Genomic DNA, 10,521 nt, shown 5'->3' on the forward strand with positions numbered 1-10,521 from the left:
GTGGACCTATATAGCAGTCTGTAACACTGGGCCTTTACTAGTCCTGTATTAACAGACCTATATAGCAGTCTGTAACACTGGGTCCTTTACTAGTCCTGTATTAGTGGACCTATATAGCAGTCTGTAACACTGGGCCTTTACTAGTCCTGTATTAACAGACCTATATAGCAGTCTGTAACACTGGTCCTTTACTAGTCCTGTATTAGTGGACCTATATAGCAGTCTGTAACACTGGTCCTTTACTAGTCCTGTATTAGTGGACCTATATAGCAGTCTGTAACACTGGTCCTTTACTAGTCCTGTATTAGCAGACCTATATAGCAGTCTGTAACACTGGGCCTTTACTAGTCCTGTATTAACAGACCTATATAGCAGTCTGTAACACTGGTCCTTTACTAGTCCTGTATTAGCGGACCTATATAGCAGTCTGTAACACTGGGCCTTTACTAGTCCTGTATTAGCGGACCTATATAGCAGTCTGTAACACTGGGCCTTTACTAGTCCTGTATTAGTGGACCTATATAGCAGTCTGTAACACTGGGCCTTTACTAGTCCTGTATTAGTGGACCTATATAGCAGTCTGTAACACTGGGCCTTTACTAGTCCTGTATTAACAGACCTATATAGCAGTCTGTAACACTGGGCCTTTACTAGTCCTGTATTAGTGGACCTATATAGCAGTCTGTAACACTGGGCCTTTACTAGTCCTGTATTAGTGGACCTATATAGCAGTCTGTAACACTGGGCCTTTACTAGTCCTGTATTAGTGGACCTATATAGCAGTCTGTAACACTGGGCCTTTACTAGTCCTGTATTAGTGGACCTATATAGCAGTCTGTAACACTGGTCCTTTACTAGTCCTGTATTAGACGGACCTATATAGCAGTCTGTAACACTGGGCCTTTACTAGTCCTGTATTAGTGGACCTATATAGCAGTCTGTAACACTGGGCCTTTACTAGTCCTGTATTAGTGGACCTATATAGCAGTCTGTAACACTGGGCCTTTACTAGTCCTGTATTAACAGACCTATATAGCAGTCTGTAACACTGGGCCTTTACTAGTCCTGTATTAGTGGACCTATATAGCAGTCTGTAACACTGGTCCTTTACTAGTCCTGTATTAACAGACCTATATAGCAGTCTGTAACACTGGGCCTTTACTAGTCCTGTATTAGCAGACCTATATAGCAGTCTGTAACACTGGTCCTTTACTAGTCCTGTATTAGCGGACCTATATAGCAGTCTGTAACACTGGGCCTTTACTAGTCCTGTATTAGCGGACCTATATAGCAGTCTGTAACACTGGTCCTTTACTAGTCCTGTATTAGTGGACCTATATAGCAGTCTGTAACACTGGTCCTTTACTAGTCCTGTATTAACAGACCTATATAGCAGTCTGTAACACTGGGCCTTTACTAGTCCTGTATTAGCAGACCTATATAGCAGTCTGTAACACTGGGCCTTTACTAGTCCTGTATTAGTGGACCTATATAGCAGTCTGTAACACTGGGCCTTTACTAGTCCTGTATTAGTGGACCTATATAGCAGTCTGTAACACTGGTCCTTTACTAGTCCTGTATTAACAGACCTATATAGCAGTCTGTAACACTGGGCCTTTACTAGTCCTGTATTAACAGACCTATATAGCAGTCTGTAACACTGGTCCTTTACTAGTCCTGTATTAGTGGACCTATATAGCAGTCTGTAACACTGGGCCTTTACTAGTCCTGTATTAGTGGACCTATATAGCAGTCTGTAACACTGGTCCTTTACTAGTCCTGTATTAGCGGACCTATATAGCAGTCTGTAACACTGGGCCTTTACTAGTCCTGTATTAGCAGACCTATATAGCAGTCTGTAACACTGGGCCTTTACTAGTCCTGTATTAGCAGACCTATATAGCAGTCTGTAACACTGGGCCTTTACTAGTCCTGTATTAGTGGACCTATATAGCAGTCTGTAACACTGGCCTTTACTAGTCCTGTATTAGTGGACCTATATAGCAGTCTGTAACACTGGGCCTTTACTAGTCCTGTATTAGCGGACCTATATAGCAGTCTGTAACACTGGGCCTTTACTAGTCCTGTATTAACAGACCTATATAGCAGTCTGTAACACTGGGCCTTTACTAGTCCTGTATTAACAGACCTATATAGCAGTCTGTAACACTGGGCCTTTACTAGTCCTGTATTAGTGGACCTATATAGCAGTCTGTAACACTGGGCCTTTACTAGTCCTGTATTAGTGGACCTATATAGCAGTCTGTAACACTGGGCCTTTACTAGTCCTGTATTAACAGACCTATATAGCAGTCTGTAACACTGGGCCTTTACTAGTCCTGTATTAGTGGACCTATATAGCAGTCTGTAACACTGGTCCTTTACTAGTCCTGTATTAACAGACCTATATAGCAGTCTGTAACACTGGGCCTTTACTAGTCCTGTATTAGTGGACCTATATAGCAGTCTGTAACACTGGGCCTTTACTAGTCCTGTATTAGCGGACCTATATAGCAGTCTGTAACACTGGGCCTTTACTAGTCCTGTATTAGTGGACCTATATAGCAGTCTGTAACACTGGGCCTTTACTAGTCCTGTATTAGTGGACCTATATAGCAGTCTGTAACACTGGGCCTTTACTAGTCCTGTATTAGTGGACCTATATAGCAGTCTGTAACACTGGGTCCTTTACTAGTCCTGTATTAGTGGACCTATATAGCAGTCTGTAACACTGGGCCTTTACTAGTCCTGTATTAGTGGACCTATATAGCAGTCTGTAACACTGGGCCTTTACTAGTCCTGTATTAGTGGACCTATATAGCAGTCTGTAACACTGGTCCTTTACTAGTCCTGTATTAACAGACCTATATAGCAGTCTGTAACACTGGGCCTTTACTAGTCCTGTATTAGTGGACCTATATAGCAGTCTGTAACACTGGTCCTTTACTAGTCCTGTATTAGTGGACCTATATAGCAGTCTGTAACACTGGGCCTTTACTAGTCCTGTATTAACAGACCTATATAGCAGTCTGTAACACTGGGCCCTTTACTAGTCCTGTATTAGTGGACCTATATAGCAGTCTGTAACACTGGGCCTTTACTAGTCCTGTATTAACAGACCTATATAGCAGTCTGTAACACTGGGCCTTTACTAGTCCTGTATTAGTGGACCTATATAGCAGTCTGTAACACTGGGCCTTTACTAGTCCTGTATTAACAGACCTATATAGCAGTCTGTAACACTGGGCCTTTACTAGTCCTGTATTAGTGGACCTATATAGCAGTCTGTAACACTGGTCCTTTACTAGTCCTGTATTAACAGACCTATATAGCAGTCTGTAACACTGGGCCTTTACTAGTCCTGTATTAGTGGACCTATATAGCAGTCTGTAACACTGGGCCTTTACTAGTCCTGTATTAGTGGACCTATATAGCAGTCTGTAACACTGGGCCTTTACTAGTCCTGTATTAGTGGACCTATATAGCAGTCTGTAACACTGGTCCTTTACTAGTCCTGTATTAACAGACCTATATAGCAGTCTGTAACACTGGGCCTTTACTAGTCCTGTATTAACAGACCTATATAGCAGTCTGTAACACTGGGCCTTTACTAGTCCTGTATTAGTGGACCTATATAGCAGTCTGTAACACTGGTCCTTTACTAGTCCTGTATTAGTGGACCTATATAGCAGTCTGTAACACTGGGCCTTTACTAGTCCTGTATTAGTGGACCTATATAGCAGTCTGTAACACTGGGCCTTTACTAGTCCTGTATTAACAGACCTATATAGCAGTCTGTAACACTGGGCCTTTACTAGTCCTGTATTAGTGGACCTATATAGCAGTCTGTAACACTGGGCCTTTACTAGTCCTGTATTAGTGGACCTATATAGCAGTCTGTAACACTGGTCCTTTACTAGTCCTGTATTAGTGGACCTATATAGCAGTCTGTAACACTGGTCCTTTACTAGTCCTGTATTAGTGGACCTATATAGCAGTCTGTAACACTGGGCCTTTACTAGTCCTGTATTAGCGGACCTATATAGCAGTCTGTAACACTGGTCCTTTACTAGTCCTGTATTAGTGGACCTATATAGCAGTCTGTAACACTGGTCCTTTACTAGTCCTGTATTAGTGGACCTATATAGCAGTCTGTAACACTGGTCCTTTACTAGTCCTGTATTAACAGACCTATATAGCAGTCTGTAACACTGGGCCTTTACTAGTCCTGTATTAGTGGACCTATATAGCAGTCTGTAACACTGGGCCTTTACTAGTCCTGTATTAACAGACCTATATAGCAGTCTGTAACACTGGTCCTTTACTAGTCCTGTATTAACAGACCTATATAGCAGTCTGTAACACTGGGCCTTTACTAGTCCTGTATTAGTGGACCTATATAGCAGTCTGTAACACTGGTCCTTTACTAGTCCTGTATTAGTGGACCTATATAGCAGTCTGTAACACTGGTCCTTTACTAGTCCTGTATTAGTGGACCTATATAGCAGTCTGTAACACTGGGCCTTTACTAGTCCTGTATTAACAGACCTATATAGCAGTCTGTAACACTGGGCCTTTACTAGTCCTGTATTAACAGACCTATATAGCAGTCTGTAACACTGGTCCTTTACTAGTCCTGTATTAGTGGACCTATATAGCAGTCTGTAACACTGGTCCTTTACTAGTCCTGTATTAGTGGACCTATATAGCAGTCTGTAACACTGGGCCTTTACTAGTCCTGTATTAACGGACCTATATAGCAGTCTGTAACACTGGGCCTTTACTAGTCCTGTATTAACAGACCTATATAGCAGTCTGTAACACTGGTCCTTTACTAGTCCTGTATTAGTGGACCTATATAGCAGTCTGTAACACTGGGCCTTTACTAGTCCTGTATTAGTGGACCTATATAGCAGTCTGTAACACTGGGCCTTTACTAGTCCTGTATTAACAGACCTATATAGCAGTCTGTAACACTGGGCCTTTACTAGTCCTGTATTAGCAGACCTATATAGCAGTCTGTAACACTGGGCCTTTACTAGTCCTGTATTAACAGACCTATATAGCAGTCTGTAACACTGGGCCTTTACTAGTCCTGTATTAGTGGACCTATATAGCAGTCTGTAACACTGGTCCTTTACTAGTCCTGTATTAGTGGACCTATATAGCAGTCTGTAACACTGGTCCTTTACTAGTCCTGTATTAACAGACCTATATAGCAGTCTGTAACACTGGGCCTTTACTAGTCCTGTATTAACAGACCTATATAGCAGTCTGTAACACTGGGCCTTTACTAGTCCTGTATTAACAGACCTATATAGCAGTCTGTAACACTGGGCCTTTACTAGTCCTGTATTAGTGGACCTATATAGCAGTCTGTAACACTGGGCCTTTACTAGTCCTGTATTAGTGGACCTATATAGCAGTCTGTAACACTGGTCCTTTACTAGTCCTGTATTAACAGACCTATATAGCAGTCTGTAACACTGGGCCTTTACTAGTCCTGTATTAGTGGACCTATATAGCAGTCTGTAACACTGGGCCTTTACTAGTCCTGTATTAGCAGACCTATATAGCAGTCTGTAACACTGGGCCTTTACTAGTCCTGTATTAGTGGACCTATATAGCAGTCTGTAACACTGGGCCTTTACTAGTCCTGTATTAACAGACCTATATAGCAGTCTGTAACACTGGGCCTTTACTAGTCCTGTATTAGTGGACCTATATAGCAGTCTGTAACACTGGTCCTTTACTAGTCCTGTATTAGTGGACCTATATAGCAGTCTGTAACACTGGGCCTTTACTAGTCCTGTATTAGTGGACCTATATAGCAGTCTGTAACACTGGTCCTTTACTAGTCCTGTATTAGTGGACCTATATAGCAGTCTGTAACACTGGGCCTTTACTAGTCCTGTATTAGTGGACCTATATAGCAGTCTGTAACACTGGGCCTTTACTAGTCCTGTATTAGTGGACCTATATAGCAGTCTGTAACACTGGGCCTTTACTAGTCCTGTATTAACAGACCTATATAGCAGTCTGTAACACTGGGCCTTTACTAGTCCTGTATTAGCGGACCTATATAGCAGTCTGTAACACTGGTCCTTTACTAGTCCTGTATTAGCGGACCTATATAGCAGTCTGTAACACTGGGCCTTTACTAGTCCTGTATTAGTGGACCTATATAGCAGTCTGTAACACTGGGCCTTTACTAGTCCTGTATTAACAGACCTATATAGCAGTCTGTAACACTGGTCCTTTACTAGTCCTGTATTAACAGACCTATATAGCAGTCTGTAACACTGGGCCTTTACTAGTCCTGTATTAGTGGACCTATATAGCAGTCTGTAACACTGGGTCCTTTACTAGTCCTGTATTAGTGGACCTATATAGCAGTCTGTAACACTGGGCCTTTACTAGTCCTGTATTAGTGGACCTATATAGCAGTCTGTAACACTGGTCCTTTACTAGTCCTGTATTAACAGACCTATATAGCAGTCTGTAACACTGGGCCTTTACTAGTCCTGTATTAGTGGACCTATATAGCAGTCTGTAACACTGGGCCTTTACTAGTCCTGTATTAGTGGACCTATATAGCAGTCTGTAACACTGGTCCTTTACTAGTCCTGTATTAGTGGACCTATATAGCAGTCTGTAACACTGGTCCTTTACTAGTCCTGTATTAGTGGACCTATATAGCAGTCTGTAACACTGGGCCTTTACTAGTCCTGTATTAGCGGACCTATATAGCAGTCTGTAACACTGGTCCTTTACTAGTCCTGTATTAGCGGACCTATATAGCAGTCTGTAACACTGGGCCTTTACTAGTCCTGTATTAGTGGACCTATATAGCAGTCTGTAACACTGGTCCTTTACTAGTCCTGTATTAACAGACCTATATAGCAGTCTGTAACACTGGGCCTTTACTAGTCCTGTATTAGTGGACCTATATAGCAGTCTGTAACACTGGGCCTTTACTAGTCCTGTATTAACAGACCTATATAGCAGTCTGTAACACTGGTCCTTTACTAGTCCTGTATTAACAGACCTATATAGCAGTCTGTAACACTGGGCCTTTACTAGTCCTGTATTAGTGGACCTATATAGCAGTCTGTAACACTGGGCCTTTACTAGTCCTGTATTAGTGGACCTATATAGCAGTCTGTAACACTGGTCCTTTACTAGTCCTGTATTAGTGGACCTATATAGCAGTCTGTAACACTGGGCCTTTACTAGTCCTGTATTAGTGGACCTATATAGCAGTCTGTAACACTGGTCCTTTACTAGTCCTGTATTAACAGACCTATATAGCAGTCTGTAACACTGGTCCTTTACTAGTCCTGTATTAGTGGACCTATATAGCAGTCTGTAACACTGGTCCTTTACTAGTCCTGTATTAACAGACCTATATAGCAGTCTGTAACACTGGGCCTTTACTAGTCCTGTATTAGTGGACCTATATAGCAGTCTGTAACACTGGGCCTTTACTAGTCCTGTATTAACAGACCTATATAGCAGTCTGTAACACTGGGCCTTTACTAGTCCTGTATTAACAGACCTATATAGCAGTCTGTAACACTGGGCCTTTACTAGTCCTGTATTAACAGACCTATATAGCAGTCTGTAACACTGGTCCTTTACTAGTCCTGTATTAACGGACCTATATAGCAGTCTGTAACACTGGGCCTTTACTAGTCCTGTATTAACAGACCTATATAGCAGTCTGTAACACTGGTCCTTTACTAGTCCTGTATTAACAGACCTATATAGCAGTCTGTAACACTGGTCCCTTTACTAGTCCTGTATTAGTGGACCTATATAGCAGTCTGTAACACTGGGCCTTTACTAGTCCTGTATTAACAGACCTATATAGCAGTCTGTAACACTGGCCTTTACTAGTCCTGTATTAGTGGACCTATATAGCAGTCTGTAACACTGGGTCCTTTACTAGTCCTGTATTAGTGGACCTATATAGCAGTCTGTAACACTGGGCCTTTACTAGTCCTGTATTAACAGACCTATATAGCAGTCTGTAACACTGGGCCTTTACTAGTCCTGTATTAGTGGACCTATATAGCAGTCTGTAACACTGGGCCTTTACTAGTCCTGTATTAACAGACCTATATAGCAGTCTGTAACACTGGGCCTTTACTAGTCCTGTATTAGTGGACCTATATAGCAGTCTGTAACACTGGTCCTTTACTAGTCCTGTATTAACGGACCTATATAGCAGTCTGTAACACTGGGTCCTTTACTAGTCCTGTATTAGCAGACCTATATAGCAGTCTGTAACACTGGGCCTTTACTAGTCCTGTATTAACAGACCTATATAGCAGTCTGTAACACTGGTCCTTTACTAGTCCTGTATTAGTGGACCTATATAGCAGTCTGTAACACTGGTCCTTTACTAGTCCTGTATTAGTGGACCTATATAGCAGTCTGTAACACTGGTCCTTTACTAGTCCTGTATTAGTGGACCTATATAGCAGTCTGTAACACTGGGCCTTTACTAGTCCTGTATTAGCGGACCTATATAGCAGTCTGTAACACTGGGCCTTTACTAGTCCTGTATTAACAGACCTATATAGCAGTCTGTAACACTGGGCCTTTACTAGTCCTGTATTAGTGGACCTATATAGCAGTCTGTAACACTGGGCCTTTACTAGTCCTGTATTAGTGGACCTATATAGCAGTCTGTAACACTGGTCCTTTACTAGTCCTGTATTAGTGGACCTATATAGCAGTCTGTAACACTGGTCCTTTACTAGTCCTGTATTAGTGGACCTATATAGCAGTCTGTAACACTGGTCCTTTACTAGTCCTGTATTAGCAGACCTATATAGCAGTCTGTAACACTGGTCCTTTACTAGTCCTGTATTAGTGGACCTATATAGCAGTCTGTAACACTGGTCCTTTACTAGTCCTGTATTAGCGGACCTATATAGCAGTCTGTAACACTGGGCCTTTACTAGTCCTGTATTAGTGGACCTATATAGCAGTCTGTAACACTGGGCCTTTACTAGTCCTGTATTAACAGACCTATATAGCAGTCTGTAACACTGGGCCTTTACTAGTCCTGTATTAGTGGACCTATATAGCAGTCTGTAACACTGGGCCTTTACTAGTCCTGTATTAACAGACCTATATAGCAGTCTGTAACACTGGGCCTTTACTAGTCCTGTATTAGTGGACCTATATAGCAGTCTGTAACACTGGGCCTTTACTAGTCCTGTATTAGCGGACCTATATAGCAGTCTGTAACACTGGTCCTTTACTAGTCCTGTATTAACAGACCTATATAGCAGTCTGTAACACTGGGCCTTTACTAGTCCTGTATTAGCGGACCTATATAGCAGTCTGTAACACTGGGCCTTTACTAGTCCTGTATTAGTGGACCTATATAGCAGTCTGTAACACTGGTCCTTTACTAGTCCTGTATTAGTGGACCTATATAGCAGTCTGTAACACTGGGCCTTTACTAGTCCTGTATTAGTGGACCTATATAGCAGTCTGTAACACTGGGCCTTTACTAGTCCTGTATTAACAGACCTATATAGCAGTCTGTAACACTGGGCCTTTACTAGTCCTGTATTAGTGGACCTATATAGCAGTCTGTAACACTGGTCCTTTACTAGTCCTGTATTAGTGGACCTATATAGCAGTCTGTAACACTGGGCCTTTACTAGTCCTGTATTAACAGACCTATATAGCAGTCTGTAACACTGGTCCTTTACTAGTCCTGTATTAACAGACCTATATAGCAGTCTGTAACACTGGGCCTTTACTAGTCCTGTATTAACAGACCTATATAGCAGTCTGTAACACTGGGCCTTTACTAGTCCTGTATTAGTGGACCTATATAGCAGTCTGTAACACTGGTCCTTTACTAGTCCTGTATTAACAGACCTATATAGCAGTCTGTAACACTGGGCCTTTACTAGTCCTGTATTAGTGGACCTATATAGCAGTCTGTAACACTGGGCCTTTACTAGTCCTGTATTAGTGGACCTATATAGCAGTCTGTAACACTGGTCCTTTACTAGTCCTGTATTAGAGGACCTATATAGCAGTCTGTAACACTGGGCCTTTACTAGTCCTGTATTAGCAGACCTATATAGCAGTCTGTAACACTGGTCCTTTACTAGTCCTGTATTAGTGGACCTATATAGCAGTCTGTAACACTGGTCCTTTACTAGTCCTGTATTAACAGACCTATATAGCAGTCTGTAACACTGGTCCTTTACTAGTCCTGTATTAACAGACCTATATAGCAGTCTGTAACACTGGGCCTTTACTAGTCCTGTATTAGTGGACCTATATAGCAGTCTGTAACACTGGGCCTTTACTAGTCCTGTATTAGTGGACCTATATAGCAGTCTGTAACACTGGTCCTTTACTAGTCCTGTATTAGAGGACCTATATAGCAGTCTGTAACACTGGGCCTTTACTAGTCCTGTATTAACAGACCTATATAGCAGTCTGTAACACTGGGCCTTTACTAGTCCTGTATTAGTGGACCTA

This window comes from Coregonus clupeaformis, unplaced genomic scaffold, assembly GCF_020615455.1.
Source record: "Coregonus clupeaformis isolate EN_2021a unplaced genomic scaffold, ASM2061545v1 scaf0433, whole genome shotgun sequence".
Lineage (NCBI taxonomy): Eukaryota > Metazoa > Chordata > Actinopteri > Salmoniformes > Salmonidae > Coregonus > Coregonus clupeaformis.